The 25,308-nt window shown below is 34.7% G+C and overlaps 1 protein-coding gene across 1 annotated transcript in view; it reads right to left on the bottom strand.

Moving 5' to 3' along the window:
* The window catches only part of LOC124638930 (ankycorbin), an 89,919-nt gene that overhangs the window by 43,721 nt on the left and 20,890 nt on the right, over nt 1–25,308 (bottom strand). The window contains exon 2 of the mRNA XM_047176086.1: nt 2,279–2,591. The gene's annotated coding sequence lies outside the window, so the exon portion shown is untranslated. The remainder of the gene's footprint in view (nt 1–2,278; nt 2,592–25,308) is intronic.

The following is a 25,308-nucleotide window of genomic DNA, read 5'->3' as shown; positions in this document are numbered from 1 at the left end:
AGATGATAACTTTCCCATGACCGCTAAGATTACCACTTCTCCATCAAAACATATTGTGTAATACTGTCACCTATGTACCAACACAAACTATTTCCAAATATACATGTAATATATAAATAATAATATGTTTGTGATATTCCAGTCTAACCAAAGGGTATCGGGTTGCCCGGTAACTGGGTTGAGGAGGTCAGATAGGCAGTCGCTCCTTGTAAAGCACTGGTACTCAGTTGAATCTGGTTAGACTGGAAGCCGACCGAAACATGGTTGGGAAAAAAGGCTCGGAGATATGAATACTTTCCCATGACGCCCAAGATTTTCACTTCACTCTCAAAACATATTGTGTAATACTGTCACCTATGTACACATACCAACACTGAAACTATTTCCATATATACATACATACAGATATATAAATTATGTTCTGTTTGTGATATGTTATGTAAATGGAAGGCGTTCGTCGTGGGCGGTCGCTGTGCTCGGCGCCGCGCGATTGGCTGTCGATAGCGGATTAGTAATGAACTTAACTTGCTTAAGGTTGGCTTTGATAAAGATGCGGAAGTTACGTTTAGTTTTTGTGGGAGTAGGGGAAGATATGTGTGATAGTTTCTATTGCTCAAAGCTGGTTTATATTGTCATAGGGATGCATTACGATTTAACAAAATTTTGGGCTTTACATTCCGATACCTACATAACACTACATTGAACTTTTCTAGTTATAAACTTGTTACTAAAGATCAAAAAAAGTGGAAAAGCCTTCTGCAAGGCCCTGATGAGGTATATCGGGTATTATCATCGCCATCATAAAATGCGGCTCTACATGGAAAATACGCCCTTGGAAAGTGCCTGAATCAAACCTACCAAAGCTCAGCAGTCACACACACTAGTCTCAAAAATACCATCTCATTCTCATCTGTATTATTCCCATATTTATATTGAATTTATTTGAAAAAACCCTGATCGTAAATCATGCGAGATGATTAAACCTGCAGCTCACTCGATATGAAGATTGAATTTATTTGTCTGTTACAATACAAAATACGGATCAAACAGCACATTACTCAAACACAACACAACAGTACAGCCTTCCTTTAAAATATCAGTTTCATGAATGCGCAATAACCTAACATTACATCCGAAGATAGATCGCATCGGAAACATCGCAGCATTTGTTAAAACAAACAAAACTACAAAAACTAAACACTATCTTCTACTATAACCACTCAATATTGATTTAGCAACCTTAATGCTATACAAACAAAGTCTAAATTACAACAATTTACAATTTTAATATCAATTTTGCAAAACTCGACTTGCATACAAAATCTTTATGATCTAGTTCATTCGATTTTAAATCTTATTCCTTTGCACCTAGAGTTCATTTTGTTCTGTATTGTGGAATAAGGCTGTATTCGTATCATTATCGCATTTATTGGCGACATTGACGTTTTCATGGCTTCATGAAACGCCGGAGGTATGCTAATATCCACTTTTAAGTATTCTTGTGTTTTAAAATAAGATATGTAATTGCTTAAAATATGCCAGAAATAACCGAAGTGTGGGATTTTTAACATCTCAATTTAGTAGTCGTTTAAAAGTTTAAAAGTTAAAAGGGATTTTAATCGTTTGAAATTTTATAGCATTGATAAGAGTAGAGAAGTATATATTTTACTGAAAAGCCAGTCTTAAAAGATTCTGCTTATATTGAAAACATGCCTCAAACATATACCTTTTTAAATAATACAAGTGGATAAGAATAAGATTGGTAACTAGAACAAAAACTGTTAAGATTGTCGAGATAAGAATACTTTCTATAAGGAAATATTGAGAACTATTAGTGCGAGCGCGTTGATGTCTTTTCTTAGATAACATTTTAAAATACGCGAGACTTTTTACATATTTCAAATACCGTATTTTCAAAGGCCATATTTTCGAGGTCCGTATTTCATTGATGTTTGGTACGCCTTAACGATCTATTGTCGTTAACGATTTTATCGCGGTTATGATTAATGATCGTTATTATTAATACAACGTTGATGTGAGAGATTTTTTCGGTTCAACAATTTCGGCTTCGTAACTCGTTCATGTACTTGTTGTAATATTTCGTATTTTTTGTTCGTTTGTTAATGTTCTAGGAATTTGGCCATGATAAATTGGTCTACATATTTTATACAAGAGAACAAATTTTTATATTATTTTCTAAGTATCTTGTGAAAAATATTGTATTAAGGCTTATAATATGCTATGGCTATAAATAAAATATTAAAACAAAACACCATACCTCGAGCAAATCCAATAATCATCACCGTGAAGCGACACGACAGATGGTATACACAACACAACACTGCACTTTCAGTACACAAGTACACAACACATCCAACACACAAAGTACACAGTTCACACACACTTCACTATTACAGCACTTGGTGTGAGGAAATATTATTTGAAATAAATAATATTTCGTTTGATACGACGTGACTGTCTCGCTCTGGGGTTTTCGTCGACTGTTGCGGCGAGGCGCTTCGGACGCTGCGCGCGCGCACCTCGTCTGCTATTGCTGTCTCTCTCCCTCCTGCAGGCTTTGTCGTAAGTCCCTGCGACAGAAAGACAGGTATGATTAATGTATACAACTTTGATGACGAGCGAAAGCTTTTGGTAAAAAAGTTGATTTGTAATTTTATGAAGGCTCGCAACAATCGGGTCTTGCTAGTTTCAGTTGTGTATGTGTGTGTGTGGGAGATAAACACTTGCTCTTAAAAGAAACTTTAATGTTACAAGTGCTAATCGATTATATTGAAAAGCAATGAGAAATGTTATGCTTCTCATTAATATAAGCTATTTTTCTGTTGCTTTTTGTCAGCTGTTTCAAGTTTGAAAAACTTGTGTTGTATTTGTAGCCTCTGTTATCTACGCTATTTTTGAAGGTTGTATGCAACCGGTATTTCTAGACTCACTCAGTAAAGCTAGTTTTGGAATGACTCTACATAATGTACAATATGCACAACTTTAAACTATTGTAGATTTCCAATTATTTCCGTGATATTTTAGCTTCAAGTACAAAAAACTATAAAAACACTCTAATCACGTCTTCTCAAGCAATAAATTAATAGCCCATATTAAAGCTAACAGCGGCCATCAGCGGTTGCCATGACAACGGCAAACAAACCACAAACTGCCTATGATAATGGCTGGCTGTCAAGCTGTCAATCTGTCAGACTGTCACAGTTAAATCACTCAGTAAGTAGCCGTGACGGTGACATCGAGATGGACCACAGTTTTTTGATTCCATCTTTAAATAAATTCTTGGGAAATTGTTGTGTAGGTAATTTGCGCATGTATTGATAGAGTTTATGGTGGAAGTAATGGGAAAAGCCTTTATATTGGAAAACGGTTTGTAATTTTATGTCTCAGAAATCTTCGCAAAGATCCGGACGCAACTATCCAAGATAAATAAAACAAATTGAGCAAAAGATTCAACATGTTGTCAATTCAGTAGTGATCATCAATACCTTTTGCTGCACAATAGCCTCAAACATGAGGTTATTGTAGCTGTTGTAGCTGGAAATGCAGTTTTGGCACTAGCAATATAATAAAGCTGGGTTGTATTTCTCATGAGAATCACTCTCTATTTCTCATCTCATGTAGCTGATAACCATTTCTGATCATCTTCAACTAGAAAACTTGTTCATTATTACATCTTCGAAAAACTAAACGAGAGTCAAAATTATTTGTATAAACCTATGCCTACAGGTATTGTTTAACAAAATATGTAGATATTCTAAACTACTACACTGCGCCTCATATCAATATCAGAACGCTATATCGATATTTTATAGCCGAGCATCGACTACGTATCGAATATCGATTTCGTACACGTTGGGAATTGCAATAAGGTATCTTACTCGTAAACTTATACCTAAGTTGTACGTACGGTCAGCGTCAAAAGCAACTGAACAAATGAACATTTTCATAAGTACCTAAAAACGTAAAGATCATAATTTCTTATCAAAACAAACGCCACAACTTACTTAGTATCCTAAACTTTTAAAAAAAGTAGATGAATACTCTGGCATTGTTGAGACGATTTACATTTTTGGACTGTACCTATACAATCTTTTGTAGTGTGAAATAGCACCTACTTAAGTGCTTATAATAAGTAGAGTAAAATTGGGGGAAAAAACCACGGTTAAGTCCTAAGGAAAAAATCTTGCATTGTGATTATGGTATCAATCATCATCAACTGCCTAATCTGTTTTCTAACTATGTTTAAGGGATAACGACCAGGACTGGATACAAAATATCGTAAATTTTATGCCTTTTATTTTTAATGATGCCTCTAATCCGCCCATTTTTGTCGTGGTTAATACAGACCTCTCTTTTAATAAATCTCTAAGTTTAATTTAATTGTGTCTCCAATCATTTATTCCAGAAATACGTATATTTATCATAAATATTAAAACACCATATTACTATATATTCACGACTTCTTTTCAAAAAGCTTTTCTAAAGAGCGCTATCCTTTTTCTCAGCTTATAAGAAAAAACTTATTGACAATTTACAGTAAACATTTCAGGAAATAAAGCCTTTATCAAATCAAGTATCAGTTTCCCTTATCTATGGTTCCTTGCTGCGATACAGGGGCGCGTGCGCTTCGTAAATAATATCTAGACACACGGCAGTGTGTCCGCCAAGTTCGAGCAAAAAAAGCGACACACCGGCCGTGGGTTTTATTACACGAACCATTTCGGGCCAAATTCGACCCCCCTGTAACTCAAAATCTATTTTATTTACGCATATCAAAGGACGATGGGCGTTTTGGTACCCTGTCCAACAGTGTTGATTCTAGTACCATTGCGTAGGTCTTGGCAAGCCAAAAAATGTTTACTATGACTACTAGTCCCAATTCCTTGTCCATTTCGCGTGACATCGACTAATAGAATGTATAATGTTCATTAATCATCAACGTAGATGTAGTTCGTAAATCCAACTGTATTGAATAAAAACTGGTAAAGTAACAAAAAAACAAGAATTTGGCCTTCTTAGAATGTTTGCCTGCCCACTGCTTTAAAAAAAGTCTGTGTGCAAACCTTTGCAGTTCACGCAGAATATAGCTTATGTATTTGATGAAAGTCTTTCAGTATTTACAATCAATTAATGTTTAATGATTATCATGTTTTAATAACAGGTTTTTTATTTCATATAATGTGTAGGTACATGGAAGCCAGTATGTTTAAAGATAGTATGTAACTAAAATGATTAGTTGTGTTTTCAGAAATGTTTTGAACTTTTGTCAAATCAGATGACGATTGTGTTTCCGTAGTATGACTCCATAGACTATTACAACCTCTAGATTATAATAGAGTGTATCTCAAACAATTTAAGATGTCTATTAACTGAGTTTAAAATTATTATACTGACGACATATGCCTCTTAATGAATTTGCATATATGGATGACATATCTACTTGTTTCTATGTCGATTTAATTTTTATCGTTACTCGGATCGGACAGCTAATTGAGGCAAGCCCCATAGTTTTTATTATTGTTCACATAAATACCTTTCTAATGATATATCATACGTTACTGTTGGAGCGGGTACCAAATCCCATACAAAGTGCCCATTGTCCTTTCTAGTATCTGTTGAGACCCCCTCACTTATCTAAAATACAAAATTTCATTTATGTACCTATTGTAGGTCTTGAGATATTGACGTCAGAAAATCGCTATTTTTACTATACACTCACTGACTGACTCACTCACTCATCAAAAACCTAGACCACTTCCAATGGTCGTATTGACTTGAAATTTGGCATGGAGGTAGGTCTTTATGTCAAGGTAAAGGAAAAAATCTGAAAATGGCCAAGTGTGAGTCCGTTTCAAAATAATGAAGGTGTTTTATACCCGGTGTAAATTTATACCCCTAAGGAACTAAAACGAACTAAATTTATCTATATTTATATAATATATCTTCGAATGGTCGTACCGATCTGAAATTCGTTACAAAGGTTTGTATTTAGTCAAAGTAAAGTAAAAATCTGAAAACGGCCAAGTGTGAGTCACTTTCGAAAATAACGAATGTGTAACTTTGATCCACGAACATAATATATGATAACATGTCATGTCAGTCAGTTGGTAAATCTATTCCATATAGTTAATCTAGTTCATTTCTTTGTAAGAAGCATAGTGCATATTAAAAAATCTGAAAGATAGTATAAATGAGACATTTCCTTAACTAACTTAATCATAAGAAAAAAATAAAATAGTCAACCTTACAAAAATAAATGAAATCCCACCCAAAACAAAAATGTGAAAGACTGCCAAGTTCGATAATATGGGAATGCTTCGCCTATAAAAGAAGTGAGATCTGAATAAGTACCAAGTTCCATACATATACCTCAGTTAAAAATAGTTACTTTTTAATGATGTTACTTGGCAAGTTTTAATAGAAAATTAAATACTTGATTCATTGCGTTTAGTAGGGTTATAACAAGGTGTGTGAAAACTTGCCAAGTAACATCACTAAAAAGTAACTATTTTTAACTGAGGTATATGTATGGAACTTGGTACTTATTCAGATCTCACTTCTTTTATAGGCGAAGCATTCCCATATTATCGAACTTGGCAGTCTTTCACATTTTTGTTTCGGGTGGGATTCAGATAAACGCCACGAAACACTACAAGTGTTGATTGCATACTAATGTTCATCCTAATAAACAAGCTTAATATTGTAAGGTGTTAATATGGTAATGAGATAAAAAGGTAAGATTTATAATGTGCATAAGGGATTACGGTATTGACAGATTTTTATTGGCTGTTCAGATACAGAAGGTATCATGTGTCACGATCGTTTGTGACAATAAAATAAAAATAAAAACCAATGAAGAATAAACTGAACGTGGTGGCTTATTTACTCTATATTTTTACATAATGATAGCTTTGCTTATAGTTAAAAAATATATTTAGCCATTGCAATAAAATGGCACATACTTATAAACCATCAACCTCCAATATAACCTATTCTTAAACTATCAAGCCGTTCTAAAAGCACCGTTTATTTTTTTTACAAACTTAACCGAATACGGTATACGAGAACTATTCCGAGACAAAAAGCCGAGCTATTTCGCAACGCTTTACATTTTATCGGAGCCCGAGTTCTCGACCACATCGACCGACCCGTTCACCGACACAAACCATAAGCATTATGGGAAACTCTTACATTATAACATAAAACCGCAGGCCTAGCTAGCTACGTCACTTTATTAAAAGTTCTCTGTATGCGCAGGAGTCGGTGCGCTTTCAACCGCCAGGAAATCTGGCGTTATTGTTTGAAGTTTGAAACAATAGTCTCTTAGTTTTAATAGTTCGTGGTATTAGTGGGTTTAAGTGAAAAGGCGGTTATTTAAATAGCCTTATAAGGCTGGGGTTGTGCCGTTTCTATATTTTCCGTGGTTCTGTGTCAGGTGTCAGATGATATCGTTTTAAGTGTTGTTGTTCGCAAACAATGGCTGAATGAGCTTACTTTAAATTACCATTCCAGTTTTATATAAATGTTGCTGATTTTTGTTAGTGTCTGTTTAATTCAAATAGCCTATGATAGCCCTTTCGAAACGTAGAGCTAGTTGCGCGGTTCCAAAGACTGGGTCTTATGGAGAAAAAACGACTGAAAAAAATAATATATGATATGAACCCACCAACCAACATTAACAACAATCAATTAATCCTACAAATTCATCAAGTCATTTAACTTAACAGTCACATCTTCGCAAGTCCGCCGGCACCTAGAGGTGTGTGTCAGTAATGCCATGCATGTGTTGTGTGTCGGCTAACGAACCCGCCCGGGAGTCGCGGCGTGTCGCACCTTCCTGGAACACACAGCGTCTCATTGCGACTGCTCTAAAGGTGCTGTGACACTTATTAAGTAACTTAGTCTAATGTAGGTACATTTGATCATATTACAAATTATAAATATACTGGTAACACTTGGATTTGGTCAAATATTAAAGTAATAACATTTAAATCAAAATGGTGGACCATTCTATAAAATGATTCAAGATAATATGTGTTATGCAAAAAGGTCGAAAACACGTCTTATGCATGTCTATTTAAAAGCGAGATGAAGTCTGTAAATTCTGATGTCCACCTTGAATAAGTTGTGCTTGATATTGGATAAGTGTGATACCACCCTAATAGTGTCGAAGCGTTCCTGAACCTTTTACGGGAATCTATAGTTTATACACTATTAGTGTTCCTCTTGATGGTAAGGTTTATCAAGTGACGGAGGTTTGAGACCTGTGTGTTCCCAAAATGGCTATGTCAGTTTAAGAGTCCTTTTAAAAAACCACAAAGATTAAGATATCATTACTATTAATTGTGTATGTTTGTTTGTACAATTGTTAAAGTTTATGATTTAACTTTAAACAATTATAGGAACTTGAAAGTTGTGAAGAATACAGAATTGCAAACATGATTGTTACGACATTACTGTACTCTAACAGACGCATTTAATGAGAGACAACAGTTAGTTTTAGTAGGAGTCATTCACTTCTCAATTTTATCTTACATCGTTTTTATTTAACGGATTAACACTAACCAGTTAATGAAGAAGTTATTTTGTATATTGTTTTTGCAAATTATACATCAGCACTTTTTAGAATTAAGCAATATATTGTAAAAAAAATATGTACAAAGTGAAGTAATAAACAATTTATTTATTTAAGTAGATGCAGATAAAATTTCATCATTTACCTAGCTTTTACCTAACTAAGTTGATCCTGGCTTCTAGCTTTTTGCATGCAGCGATTACCCATCGGATCTCTACAACTCGGGCAATCCGAACCTCCTTGGAAAGACTGGCTATCACACTCTCTGGCTTCTGAATACCTGCAAGGACCAAAATTATGCAAAGAACATCCCACAAATTGACGTGCCTTTCAAAGACAAGAGTATATTCTCATTAAACTATGGTATCAGGGGTTACAGTATATATATACATATAGTACTACTTTCATGCATATGCATCCGACACTCGATTTACTGTCTCGCGGAATTAACGCTATATATTTTCCTAATAACATTTTATACTCTTATCAAACAACATTTTTGCATTTCAGCATTTCCCTACTATCAGATTCCACTACAAAACACAGGATATAAGCTGTTGAGCGATAGTGCATCGCTTCCATTGTCACGTGTCTCCGCGATCAAGGAGGATGAGGGCGTGACTATGTTGCCGGATCTATAGCGTGATTAAAATAATAAGTGTCGGCACTTTTGTGGGTGATTTTGAATTGTTAATTTTGGATTTTTTTTTGCCACGGTTTTTGAATAATGGATAGCTTGTGTTTCGGCAGTAACTGAGCTACGTATTTGCATTCATGGATGTTCAATATATGTAGACACCATAACAATTGTTTGTCTACAAAATTATATTTATTTACTGAAAATTGGGTAACATCAACGTAGCTTTTAATACGACAATATTATTTTAAATAGGTTGTATAACTTGCTGGACCAGACTTTATAAGAAACTAGTGACACAAACTTGTAAACAAGTAGCATAGAATCCCTACGCGCATAGTTAGTATTAATTAACCCACGGGTCAGCATTTACGTCCCAATCATAAACCAAAACTGTTAGTACAAACAAAACTACAACTAAAATTGATTACTTAATTAACAAATCAGCATCGAATTATTAAAATTCCCCGCTGCAGCTAAATTAATAACTACGTGCCATGGCGAACAAAATGACTAGCGGAGGTGCCATAAAGGAAAATCTCCTAAGAAAGTAGCGCGCCAAAGTGCGGGTGTGCGGGGGAAGAGGAGAACGTTACTGTTTTCGCCCTAATACGACCTTCTTTGGACCCGTATTTTTCTTATAACAATTTTTTTTCACAAATTTCTCGCAGAAACCGAACGCCTCGTTAGTTCACACGTTAATAATCGTTTTGGTCATGTTCACCGTACGAATTTGACCTAGAAGAAGGCGCATGACCTACCTGCAATACGTTATCTCCGCTCATCTTTCCTGATTCCGTGCTGCGTACATTTTACAAATAACTTTGTAAGCTAATATGTGAGAACGTGAGGCGGGATTCGACTTCCCGCTGAGTTAAGATTGGAGCTCATAAGTATACTAATTACGTAATTAATATGAGTGTTCAATTAATTCAGACATTATCCACGTTAGGTTCATTAGATCGGTAGCTTTGAACAGAGGATTAGGAAGCGGGTTTATGCAGATGAGAGACGGATGCCGATTGCTAATCTATGCAGACTTGCTGATAGCCTGCATAAACTGTGTACTTTAACAGCAAGATATTTTCACTTATCTTAGGCAACACCAAAAATGCTGATATGTATGTCAAAATATTGTATTCTAAAAAACTTTAATTGGTTAATGAAGTTGTATTAAGTCTGACATAAGTAGAACGTAAATAAGGAAAATCCAATCAAATAAAGCTAGATAAAATATAAATGAAAATAAACCCGTTAAATTGATGACTGATAAGCCAATATTAATCAAAATCGAACGCTAAAATCTATAATAATCATAAATTATGTTGGCAAAGACAAGAAAATTGTCAATTTAATATATGACATTAAAACTTAACGTCCCATTGTTATTCGCTGCGCCCACGCATTTGCAAAATGTTATGTGGAATTAGAGAAAGGGATATAATTTATAGTTATGTGGAAATGAATTGTTGGTATAATAGGTAAGAGATGACAAACTGATGTGGGCGGCTTTTGATGTTGAACACGAAGAATTGTTGAAAGATTTCTTAATTATGTTGTGTCTATAAGTTTAATTATGTTGTTATTTATTAATATGATGTACCTTCAAGAGATAGATAGTCTTTAAATATCGGCTGGTGTTAAGATTATCATTAAAAGAATTTCGTCTTCCCTAAGAATTTGTAATTATAGAGAGAAGTTGGTTACCTATTTGCAAAAGTTATTTTATTCTTTGACATGTGATCCGAATGACCAACCACATCTCAAAATGTGGAAACCGCACTATTAATTACAATTTCATGCTGTTCAAAAATATAATTCATTTTAATTGCTTTTCATTTTTATATTAATCTGTTTTTTGTATCGCCGTTATATTTTATTAATATGTACTAATAGGATTATAAGTCATTCTCTCAAGCGAAAACTTTGTGCAAAATTAATCTCTTCCTCTCTAATCTAATTATACACATATGTTTTGAGTTTAATGTTTTTTTGATAAAGTCATAACAAAATGCAATTTTAAAACAAATTATATCTAAGAACCAGTCGAAAGCATCGACTCAAGCAGCATAGACTCGAGTGTGCTTTGTTCAACATTTCTTCCGAAAGTAACCAATATCGCTTTATTATTTCCCAATGACTAACTTTACAAAACAAAAACTGACTTACATCAATTTATTAACCCAATTTTAATTAAAGCCAAAACAAAAACTCACATTCTGATAGCCACAAAAGATACAGCAACTACGCCTTCGTCTAATTCAGTTAGCAATTTATTATTATAAACAAACAAACAAATAAACAGACGAGCTCTTAGATCTTAGATATAACATCTGTTATTAGCAAAACAATTATAACGAAGCTTCGCATACATTACACTGTAGTGCATGCTAATTGTAGGGGAACAGATAAAGGGGTAACTTGGCACGCCTCCTAGTGTGCGGAAGAGCTGACAAAAGAGGGGGAGGTTGGGAGTGAATGCAATGGGAAATGTTTTTGTTTTAAATGTAACATAGATCGTTATGTAGGTATCAGTTTCGTTGAAAAAAACGTTAAAACATATCATGTCTAAGTCAAAAGGTATAATTATTATTTAAACCATTGTTATATAGGCAGTCTATTCGAATAAAAGATTCGATTCCGCGACTTTTGAATGATATCCTCTAAAGGTTTTATTAGTCGTATTTTGCAATATCCAATAGATAGGGTCAAGATGTCAATGAGGTAGTTTTCTCATTTGTCTAGCCAACTAGGTGGGCCAAGTTTATATTTATGTTATTTTATTGTCATCAAGAAAATAATCAGACATTGATATTCTAAAATTGGTTCTAAATCAGGTTTCAACACAATAAGTCGTGGAAATTTCAATGGTTTAGCCGTTGTACCTGGCTCATACCGCTTAAAATTTATGCAAGGCGAGCCGCATATCAATTTTTCTTCATTACGAATTTATAAATTAATATTTTCGACAGCTGTCAACACAATTTCTTAAGACCTTAATCCTTGCCCACCGCACACTTAAGCTTGTAATTATTATGGCAGCTACTTCTGAAGGGGCATCACAAGCCGACGACTGTAACCCGAGAGCCGGAGGAGGTGACGTGTGACCACCCGGCCGGTGGATTAGTAACCTGATAGCCAAATAAACGGATTTTTACTGGTTATGGTTACCTAATGTTTTTTAGTAATATTATGTGGTTTAAGAGTGACTGATTTGGGTACGTGAGAATTGTGCGTCAATGCTAATTTTGTAGTAAAAACTGCTAATGAATCAGTAGAATCAGTAGTATCAATGAAAATACTAGAGGCCAGCTAATAGCAATAACATCATACTTAAGAACTTAGACCAATTGACCCAAATACCCGGTTTTTTGCAGTCTTGCTTTAACGACGAGATTATGGAGATACGAGATTTTTTTTGAAAATTTAATGTACGTTCGTAAAAACATTTCTAACTTTGTTCAAATGTCTGATGTTCATAGCATAAATACTAGGAATAAACATAATCTTGCTGTACATGCTACTCGCCTCCACAGAGTAAGCAACTCGTTCATGGGTCAATGTATACGCTTTTACAATAAACTTCCCAAAGCGGTTCGTGATTTACCTATTAAGAAATTTAAAAATCATATAAAATCCAAACTTTTGAAAAAAGGATATTACAAAATATCTGATTATTTAAATGATAAAGAAGCTTGGGAATGAGCTGCTCGCTTAGTGAGTGATATCTTTTCAAATGCCTGTGTATTGTTCTTTTGACATTTAAATATTTATTATCATCAGATAACATTTTATTAATGACATTTTTTTTTTGACATTTATATATTATAATTGTATTTTTTTTATTATTTATTATTATTGTGAATGTGAGTATCGTGTATGCGAGCAACATTATATATTCTTATAACATAAATACTGTCTGGCGGGTTTGAGTATTTTTGTATGGCCTACGCAAATGTTCTGCAGATCTGGTATCGTCGTGTGACAGGTCGTTGAGCTCCCTAAGATATGGTTGAGCTACACGACGACTGATACATGCGTGCCGTCTGTTGGGACTGGTCAGCTCCAGCCTGATGTGGCTCTTTCCTCAAAAGGCCATTCCAGACCGCGTACATGGTGACACTCACACCTAATATTATTTGATTTATAACATGTTTGGACTTTAAAAGAGACTATGACCCTTGAGTTTGTTTCGGCATTTCTTCTCAGGGATCAGTCATTAGGAAATGCCGACCTCAGCGTTCTTAAAAATGACGTGTAAAAGTGATTTTATGTCCAACTTGCAAAATAAACGATTTCATTTCATTTCATTTCATTTCATGGCATAAGCCTTAAATATCATCATTTTAAGTGTAGTTAAGATTTTCTATTTTAAAATTACAATGGAACCACATATTACAAGAGCAACTCGCACTTGACCGGTTTCGCTCGCTCATACGCCGGCTGTTACAAGTGACATAACTTTCCAAACGAAAGTGTTTTATGGTTTCAGTCTGACATTTCTATTTATGGCACGGCGTTGTCTATGATCTTATCTTAATGGTATGCTTTTGTTCATTAATTTCTTATAATTGGCCGTTTATAAGCGTTTGATCTTTGGCTTAAAGCGGAGTTTTATTTCACTGCGCGTTGACATTTAGTGTGGCTGTCAGGTAATATTGAGTGTAATGTATATGGTGGTGATAAACATAATTACTAGCTGTTGACAGTGGCTTCACTAAGCCTTTTCAAATTAGCAGATTTTCCGTTCAGTTTTTCCGAGCGGATCGTAAAAGCTCTTAGTAAAGGATCTTTAAAACGGTTTTGAAAGAGTATGTGTATACTAAAAATTCAAAATGTTAAAAAAACTAAAAAAAACTGATTTGCTAAAATAATAGTGCGTAAATTAACATAGAAAGTTAGCAATTCTTCTTAAATTCAAAATCTTTTATCGATATGTAAAAATGTATAATTAATCACAATTTAACGCCCACAGACTGTCTATAAAAATATACAAATTCCGAACAAAGTATCATTTAAGAATAAAATATGAATGAATTTAAAAAACAATAAAATAGTGATGAATTGAGAATTGTAATGTGATATACCAAAACAGTTTTATTTGAATTTGAAATCACATTAAAATGCCGAAGCCTGCTTTTGCGTAGGTTTAAAAAATGAACGAAAAAAATACCTTGCCTTACTTAACAGTTACTTTATAATGTTTATGTTAGCGATCAACCTTTAGAGCGTAGTTAGTAGGTACATATTTTACCTACCTACAGGTTCTTTACCTCTTCTGTTTCTTTTTTTTAATTTTTGGACACTCTTATAAAACTTTAATTGGGATTTACAACTAATCATTTTTTTAAAACCACAGAAAAATACGAAATAATTCGATACCCTCTTATAACTATAATATAGTTAGGGAAAAAAAGTAATTTGCAAAAAACAGCTTAAAAAGCTGTCATAATTATCCTACAATGTCAACACAAAACATTACTATCACAAGTTTAGCATACTTAAGTGCGCTAATCTGAGCTAAGACGTATCGAGCGCGAGGCTTCTCACCTGCGCAGACGCAGATGTACGTTATTGATGACCGACGCACTTAACAGCTCTTAGGATCAATTGCGACACGCCATCATGAGATCTGGATATATTTATGACACACGATTAGGCATGAATTTCATGTTGTTTCGGTAATTTCTATGTTAATTTGGTTTTTTGGAGCAATGCTTACAAGCTAAACGGTTCGTAATATATAGTTTTTGGAGAAATTAAATATTTTATATAGTCTGTTTTTTTAATCTCGTAGACTAAATTGACACTTGCAAAATGTCAAACTTACAAATAATGTTGCTAGCTTTTTGGTGCAGTGTTGTACTTCCGATACCGGTTCGTTGAATCGTAACTTTTTATCTATAATAGACGAATTTAATATTCATTCAAAGTTTTATATTTAAAATTCACGTACGTACACACGGCTATACGACGTGCTACAAACTGCCAGGGATATATGACCACGCAAAGCGATGCGTAATCATCAAGGATAAGCCCATTATTTCAGGATGACTTATTGTAAAAAAAACGATACTTGATTTTATTAACGCTAAGTTTCGGTCGTGCCACATCACTATTCAAGAATTTGCAATAACCTAACAACACTCGTAATGTCAGTTTAGTCTACGAGATTAAAAAACAGACTATAGTCATATAATTTTATTTGAATTGGAGACTAGAATTGAATTGGTTAGAATTCAACGCTAATTTATCAATAAAGACACATATTAAATTATGTTGGTGTCGGGCTGTGTCTAGTCGGATGTAGCTTATTACCGGTACTAGAGATTAACTAGGTTTCAACGGCTTATTTTACCTTTTCTCCAGACTTTCAGAGTTTTATTTGACCAGCAGTAACGCCACCGAAAGTTAAACAATTAGAAGACTATTTGAGATGAGGACTTCTTGTAATTATATCTCATAGAGGCAGCTAAGCTACTCAAGGACAGACAGACCTCGCAGCACGAGACCCTCGTAATCGAATTTTATTATATATTAAGTTGCTACATATATAATTTAGTATTTATTAGGTTATTGCACATTGACATTTGTCCTCTACGCGTATTCTATGCCATTTGCGAAGCGGAATAACATGATAAAAGCCTTCAGCCGTACACTGAAGATTGCTATTCAAATTTTATTGCGTAAAACAGACTAGAAACAAATTATACGTTCATATATTGCAGTCGCCATTAGCCGTTCCGTCAATATATATCTATATTCACGTTTGTTTTAACGAAATAATAATAATAGTGACGTTTATGCTCAAATAATATTATATTTGGCGTGTTGGAACTGGTTTTCGCATTATTGAGATAAATCTGATGTCTGAGAGATGCTGCTGGCAATAAAGTCAGCTTTAATAGGATTATCGGATTTGTTTTTAAGTTTTGTTTTGTTTGGGTTAACAATGGAATATTTGTTTATCTTCTATTGCTTTTCAATGGGTTATTCTCATAGCCAGTAGAAGCAAGTCGGGTAAAAGGTATCGTACCTTTATCTAGGTTTTCTATTTATTTATTTTCGTATTATGCACTATTAAACTGTTTGCAGTCTGAATTGGTGTGCCAATTATGCAGGAAGAATAAATTTAAATAAATGCTAGTGAAATTAAGTAATTAATTAAAAATATAATATTTATCACTTGAAAACCGTGTTATTATTGCGATTAAAATACGATATTTATTTCAGGATTTGCAAATGTCAAGGTATCAAGCATAACGATTGATTTATGAATTTTATACACATTAATATTGTGGAAGACATTAATTTACGCCAGTCATATGTGAATGAAAAAACTTCCTCTACAGTGAATATATAATATTATGATATTGAACCACGATTTTAGCTAAAAGGATATGACAATCATTAAGTGAATTTATTTAAGAAAACAAGTTTTTGAACTTGAATGAGTTTCACCACGCGTCTAAACAAATCCATACCTACTTACGCTATAAAGAGGATTTTTTGTTCATCTGTACCAAGAGGTTTCGAAACTACTGAGCCGATTTTAAAAGTCCTTTCACTGATTGGAAGCTACACTATCCTCGGGTGACATAAGCTACATTCTATCCGATTTTCACGGGACACGGGTGAAACCGCGAGAAACATCTAGTATTTAGATATCTAGTATATTAAAATCTCTCGTTCGCATAACCTCAAGTATTGGTCACACTTTCAAACAGTAATTGTCAAATTAACTGTATGTACAACTTTCGTAACACATGTGTGAACTTTTGTCCAACCGATAAATTGATTAAATTAATATCTCTATGGTTTTCTAATGAAGTGGCGCCAACACTTTGCGTGACCAGTTAGATAATTGGTGAAAACTTACTTTATAAAGGAAAATGCCAGTCAATGTGAATGTAAGTAAGTAATTTATTGCTTCTATAAAAATAAAGCCGCTAAGCTTATATTTTCCTTTACTGGTTAATTATTTATTACGTGTATTAATAGATTTCCGTTATAAGTATCTTTAGCTCTAGCTAATAGACCACCCACCTAAAGTGTTTACTTAAGTTTTATATATTAAACACAAAACATTACAATATTTTAGTACTTTAGAAAAATCATCACGTGTATCGAGTTCAAATCTCTTCTCTCGATTCCAACTTTCACAAGCGCGCTGATAAATTCTCGCTCCCTTTCGAAGATAAACACGGGAAAAGCATCTCGCTTTGGTATTTCACGTAAAATATACTGCGATGTACTTTACTGTGGCATTCCCATTTCCCATAGCATACGAGTCCCATTTCACAAAGCACGCGCATTTATCACGAACTAAATAAAACAAAAACCAACAACTATAGAGTTGTCAGGCCCAACCGTCGCGAAATTTGAATAACAATACGCCAACATAACTTCAACACCCGGCCATTTGATAAACTGCCTTATTGTAACATGCACAAGGTTCTTAACGAGCGCATTAATATGTTTGCTTTCATACAATGGCATGTTCATGGGCTAAAACAAGGATTTTTTGGCGTATTTCAATTTGGACTCTATGAAATGGCCATTAAGTTCATTGCTGTTAGTCTATAAAGTTATGTATGTTTATACTTATGTTATCGTAAAACACATAGATATAAGAATTCAGACGTTAATGTTGAGTCATATATTCATCCTGCATGGATAAAGCCCACCCATCTTTAACAGTCAGATAAGTTTAACCTTAAACCTCTCAGCATTAAGGGGTTCCCGATGAATGCACCTGGTCAGTAACTCGCTTTGTAAACGACTGACAAGAACCTATTAAGTTGACAACAGAAGCCTCATCTTGCATTACTACTTTTCTTGGAAAACAGAAACAAATTAGTTCTATCTCGTTGTCTCTTCCATAAAAACCAAAATAAAAGTAGGTACAAGATCCAGACCGACGCCTGGATACTTTATATGCCAAATTCTAGTCGAGTTCACGTCAAGACTTCTTTACTGATTTAAGTGGTATTTGGTTCCAGATAGTCTAAACTAAAGCAGATAAAGTAGCCATACTTTTTACCCGGGTGCGGAAAGTAATTCCCTCAACAAGCGGGTGTAACTACGGAGAATACCGTATAGTTACTACTTAAAGTCATCTTGAGAAACATTTTAAAGTTTCACGCACTGTTCGTCAAACAAATAATTTCAAAATAACAATAAATCATACAACAACTGCTTAGCACATTACTCATGACATGTTAATCTCCTTAAACACCACACATCATAGATCATAGCGCGATTGACAGAATGTAACGTCTCCGGCGCGCGCGCACCGCTAACACGGCCGTCTACGATTGGTTCCGAATTTCACGGATAATGCACGGGGCATACGTCAAGATGTTTAGACAGGCTGTTTAGATAGGCTTGTATTAGTTTTCGGAGAAATTCCGTTGTTTCAATTTGTTGCGGAGAAATTTTCGCGGAATAAAGCAATCTGCGTTTCGTCAATTGACTTCGAGTTTTGTTCGCTGCGTACCATTGTATCTATGTAAAATTGTACTACATAGTCCTAGGTCTCCAGACACAGATTTTTATTCTACTAAACTAGATAATACCGGCATTTCTATCTATGTGACTGCCTCGAGAAGAAACGACGGGATACGTTAGAAATGTTGAACATTTATGACTCTTGAAAATCTAGCTCTATATCATATTAAATTATTCACAATATTTCACTCCACAGCCCAAGCTCATGTAGGTACTACAGTTCACAATAACTCACGATTTTCCATCGTGCCTATATTTCCAAACCACTGCGGTTTAACTTTCGAATTCGGCTTATAACGGTGAGGTGCGCGCGCGCCGTTTTGTTTGCCGTTCATACACGCGCGTCGATTTGACTATAACTGTCATGGCGACATGAAAATGACAGTCAACTTGTGGTTTGACTTATTGATTTAAGTGTAAAACAAAGAACTTATTAGTATGTAAGTCAATATTTATATATTTTAATGAGGTTGTCGCAATGTTTTTGTATGTAAAGCACATGTGCTTTCGATATTTACCAGTTATGGATGATATTAGAATAAACACTAATGTATCCTAGTTATGAGATTTGTACAAACCATATCTCCTGCTATTCAATCAACATGTAAGTGCTTTACCTACCTATAGGAAAACGTTAGGACATTGACCAATCTTTGGTTATTAAGACTTAACGAATTATCAATGTATACAATTGTATATGTTGTTATTTAGACATTTTACACGCAGGTTATTCTACGCATCTACCCTGCTTATCTCTATAGCTACTTTTTATTGCCACTTAACAAAGTTAGGAGTATTATACTAATGGCTGATAACGTAAATTAAATATCTTAATTACTAAATTCACTAAACTTTGCCCATTCAAAAGCGTGCTTCATTGGTACTCAACCATCTTGTTTCTATTCTCTATAGCTTACTATAGTTGTCTGTATAATCGGAGTACGGTAGCGTTAAGTCAGGTCAGAGATCATAAACGTTATAGTAGTGGAGGGCTATCTGTACACATCGCTATAAAACTACCGCGCCGGTGGTGGTACTAAGGCTTGAGGCTGCTGTTTAGAAGGCGCGTTTTGGTTTAATATTGTAGTTTTGTTACTTAATATGTAGGTAATAGTGGGTTTTATAGATGCGTGTGAGAAGCAAGGATTGGAAGTACGCTATTGACTCCTATCGTACTTAGATTTTGTGGAAGAAATTTTCACATTATTCGTCCAGTAAATAGAGGACAAAAAATATTGTGAGTAATTTGGTGCCATTAAAGTTAAATTCTGAAACTATTATATTATGCTTCCCACACATTATACACTTTTAAATAAAAATGATACTTATGTCTTAAAAATATTGAGAGCTGAAAGTTTGCATATCTCTTTGGAATTAAGAAAATCAGGCTTCACTTAACGGCTACAACAAGTATGTAAAACGTGCGCTCGCGCAATCGTAGATGTATCGAACTCGATAGCGAGCGCACTCGATATCTACGAAACACGTTAAAACGGAAGTACAGTAGGTATACTCCAATCCTTGATTTTCTTGTTGAATAAATATTTACACCATTTATTTTGGATAACTCCATGATACATCGCTTAGAATGATCTAAAAGGCCTTGAGGAAATGTTGTATCGATACTCATGATAGGTCTGAAATGGTCTCAAATAACCACAAACCGGGGGATTGTACTGAAAACTCCAAGTGGAATAACTTACTTTTCTTCCTATTGAAATTTCTCCTTATAAACTGCTGGAACTTCTCAATATCCAAAGTTATAGCTTCACCAGTTCGATGTGTCGATAAAGCGAGCAGTCGATGGTGTAACAGATATATGTCGACGTTTTATCGACATCACTACATCACTACTCAGATGTTAGTGCTTTCCGTATTTATTGCAAGCTCCATTGTACTGAGCTATGGAAATTAAACAACGGGAATTGTAAACCTGTGTTTTGTGAAGGAAGTATGAATTTGATAGAATAAATGTTAGGTAATGGCCATTTCAGTATAAGAATACTACGATTTTTTGATAACTTGTGGGATTTATTTAGTAAGTTTTAAAAGCTCTTTCAAGCAAAAAGTTTTTAGTTTGGGAATATATTTCTTTTTCTTTTGCATAGCTGCTTGTTCATATATGGTTTGAAAAAATGTATTAACTTTTCAAGTAGTGTTTTGTTCATACTTTTTTAGCAAGAAGTCAAACGGCATATTGTAGAATTGAAAAAAAATTATTGGGCTTGTAAGTATAAACGTTAGAAAAGTAATGGAATCACCGCAACTAAAATCTAAAAGGTGGTCTATTTACATACACCCCACTTGTCTAGTTACAAAGAGTTTTCTTTTACCTTTCTCACGCAACACCAGAGGACTGAAGATCTGAAGATATGCGTAGTGTGTTAAGACATTAGGCAGACTTACTGCAGTTGCACCTGATGCATTACGTGTGTAGCACCTATTAATGCCGCGTCTCTATCTGTGTGCACTTAATGGCAAGACGGTTGTTCGCTGTTACGGGGGATTTATTGCAGGATTTGACTGAAAATGTTTTAACTTTAGCTGTCGAGTAAAACAATGTGGTGAAGTCGTCTGGTGCACTGGAGAAATTCCTATACCTATACGAGTTTAGGTACACATGTGTATATATACAGTAATCATAGCTATACATAGATTCTATAAGTAATAACTTTTAATTGGCATTATATTTGGGGTGCCGTACCCAAAGTGTAGAATGAAAACCTATTATTAAAACTTCACTTTTGTCTGTCCATCCATCTGTGTATCTGTCACTAGGATGTAGCTCATGAACCGTGATAATTACCTCCTACCTCCCAGGTAGAAGAGCTATAATATGTTAGTTCAGATTGTGAGCTGGTTGATCGATATAAACACAATATGTCCAAATGCAAAAGGATCAATTTACCAACTAATATTTCATTTCCACAGATATCGGCTTATTTACCAGTTTTTATTAGCTGGTTACAACGCAATCTTGCTTCACGGTACCCCTTCTAGTAAACCGCTAATTGAAAATCAGCGGAGAACAAAAAAACAAACTATTCAATGAGTTATCTTTAACACTTTCTGCGTCATTAACCAAGCCGTGACGGACGCGGAAATCACCAAAACCAACAGAATTAGTTTTATTATAACGTTTAACTGTAATTGGGTGTTTACGGTAATAGCCGTGACCGTGTGTTCAGATTAACGAAGGCGGTGCGTTTGAACTAAACTGTATTAGGGATTAAGGCTTATTTGTTTGATTTTTGGCAATTTGTTAGGATTTAATTGAAACTTTGAAAGGAAAGGGGTATAAATAAATTCATTTGAGTTTAAGATATTAAAGGTGTGAAGAAATGTATATTTTAGTGTATATTTTTCGTCCATCAAGGATTAATAGAATAGTCTATAGGTTGATTGAATGTGAAAAAACATTATTACAGATGAGATAGGTAATAGTCAACCAAGTTACCAAACTATTAATAACCAAAAGTTAAAGGTTTCTACATAGTTAAATGTTCACCTTCTCTTCACGCGTAAATATGATACATCGAGCGAACATAGTAAGTAATGGCGAAATAATTGTCAGACATCTTAAAACAGACATCAACACAGCAATCAGTATTATCACGTTAATTCCTCCTCACTTCATTAAACTAAATGTAAACAGTCACGCACTGACGCAATTTTATACTACATGTATGTCGTATAGATCACGGAGGAAGGAAAGATGAGCGGAGATGCTATAAGGCAGGCAGGTCAGGCGCCTTCTTGTAGGTCAAGCAACGTAAGATAAGCGGGATCAGTTACTAGAGCAAATTAGGACGAATCTGTCAAAGATTGGTCAGTGATTTAGTTTGCAAAAAAATAGGCGGGTTCTAAAGAAGGTGGTATGAGGGTTCCTCGAACACCCGCATTTTGTCGCGCTACTTTCTTAGGAGATTTTGCGTTATGACATCTCTGTTAGTGATTTTGTTCTCCGTGTGTGTAGATTCACATAGCTGACTGGTGTGATCTCGTTCACAACTGTTCTCTGCTCCGTTTGTGTACGTTTCAATTAAATCAGGCATTGTTCGCTGTTCGCATGATAACGGTATAACTACGTCTAGTCAGATGTGTACTAAATACTCGTAGGTATGTGTACACTTTTAATATGATCCAAGGATAAAAACGTAATGCGAAATATTTTTAACCAGACGTTAATTTGATCAAACTCTCTACGGGAAACGGCTGGGCCAGTCCAGGATGCAGTAAGTGATAAGTACCAATGCGTTACATGGAATGACTGCCTATCTGACCTCCACAATCCAGTTACCCGAGCTACCCGATACCCTTTGGCAAGACTAGTTATTCGATTCAACTTGATGTGAAAATCAAATTATTAAAAGAGGAGCCTTCTACACGACTGCAAAGGCTAAAAATCCTCAATTTACAAAAGATAATTAATTGCGCGTTGATATTCTGTGCTATGGGTACTCGTATGTAGAAGCAATGGGCTTATGTTTGCCTAGCTAAGCTCTTTAACTTTATTTTTCTTTTATAACATGTCCTTAGGACTTAGTTTCATGAATCGGCCCTTTGAAAGCGAGTACCATCCGCAAAAGCGAACATAAGTCATGTCGTATTAGACTTACAGTATGAGTATACTCAATCCAAATACTGTTTGGAAAGGGTTCTAAGGAACTCTGATCTCCTTCAATCGTAATTTATAGATCGACCCTTATCTGAATTTCACCAATGATAACTAAACGACAGGACATTTATAAACATTGTAGATTGACGACTTCACCAATAAAAACCGTACCATTTTCGTTCAGTCGCCAAATGTTCAAACGTTTCTTAACTTTAAGTCTTATTTAAAAATATTTCTGTCACAGCAATGACGGAAACGTGAAACAGATATTTGAGAAGTCTTTAAAAGTGAGTAGCATTTCAGTTTCGGCCGTTAGATGCATAGGTATCTCAAATAAATATAGGTAACACGCATGTTCGCTTGGAGCCACAATTATATACTCTCGCGCATCGCTGGCCCCGAGGGTAAGCAGAAAGATACCTAGGCCACATCGTCCGCACGCAAATATCTGCACATTCCTACAAATTACGTTTAATGCCACGTTTGTCGTAGTCAACATTTCCTCGTTGAAAGTAGAGCTTCGGGTTAAAGCTTTTAAATGTTTGAAATACGGTACTTTTCGCGAGTAGAGTGTAGATGCGGGAATAGTAAACAGCCCTAAGGAAATTACTAGTAAGGAAGTTTTTATTGGTGACCAATATTGTGGTACTTAAGTAACTTAATAAAATAAATAAGTAAAGCCAATTAAGAAAGAATGAGCCCTTTATAAGAATTATACATAGGTATATTAGTAAGAATATGTAAAAGTTAGCTTAATCTTAATAAAGATAAAGGTATCTTAATAAAGGCCGTTTCTAAATACCCCAGTCAACATCGTTGCTGCTGTGGTTTCATAATTGATTTAAATAATCCTCAACCAGCCTTTACCTTATAAATATTACATGAAACTGTTTACAAATATTAAAGCAATTACTTAATAAAACTCTTAACTAGATGGCGCCACCGTTCGTGTATCAATTAATATGGTAATCGTGGTCCGATTAAGAAAGCATTGATATAGTATAATTTTATTAATGGTGCCACGCCTCGCTGACTGTGAACTTTATTTATGATCCAGTCCCTATGCGCATTTGCAAGTAAATGTTTTTATTTATACTTATAGGTGACGTGAACCAATGAGGAAGGCAGTTGAGTGTCGAAAGATATTCTATCAGATGCTAAATAACTCTGTTAGGAAACGGAGATTGCCACTTGGATTTGGACTGCAAGTTAATGAATTGAAATAAGTTTTAAAACGAACTACAATATTTACAATATACTTAACCTAAGTGATCAAGAAGATTATTTACTGTCATTCTATGATGTCATCCCTTGTAGAAAAATTAACAATTGATTAATTAAAGATGCACAACGATCGCTCATATTTTTTACACAGCTCCATTTAAGGCACTTAACAAAAAGTTACAAAACAGCACATCACTAAAATTCAATAGGCACCAACATAGCAAGTGAAGCAACAAAAAGCCGTCTGATCTCATTCAAAATCCCACTCTTAATTACATAATTAACTAAAGCTAACTTCCGGCGTGTTCAAAGGTTCACATATTAGCGTCCATGACTGTACAATATAGTGCCCTTTCTTCCAAAGAGGGTATTATTATGTAATTGGGCACAAATGACGGGTTCGGTTCCCGGGCTATTAACTCCGTGATATTATTAACACTTATTACTTTGGTATGTGAGGATTATTGTTCGTAATTTGTAGCATAGATTTTGGAAGATTCGAAACAGTGTCGAAACATGGCCAATATTGTTGAAAAGATCCAAAATCATGTACTCTTAAAATAGCTTAAAAATTCTTAGTTAAATTATACTAACATGTTGTAAACTTCTAAGTCCACAGTGCCTTATGTTTCAGAGAACTGACGTAAAGATGAAGCGTGGAGATCCATATTAATCACCCGACTTGGTAATGCGTAAATTATTACTTCGCATACATAACAAATG

The sequence above is a fragment of the Helicoverpa zea genome, chromosome 18, assembly GCF_022581195.2.
Source record: "Helicoverpa zea isolate HzStark_Cry1AcR chromosome 18, ilHelZeax1.1, whole genome shotgun sequence".
Taxonomy (NCBI): domain Eukaryota; kingdom Metazoa; phylum Arthropoda; class Insecta; order Lepidoptera; family Noctuidae; genus Helicoverpa; species Helicoverpa zea.
Note: the sequence above shows the minus strand (reverse complement) of the source record. Positions and strands in the feature narration are given on the sequence as shown.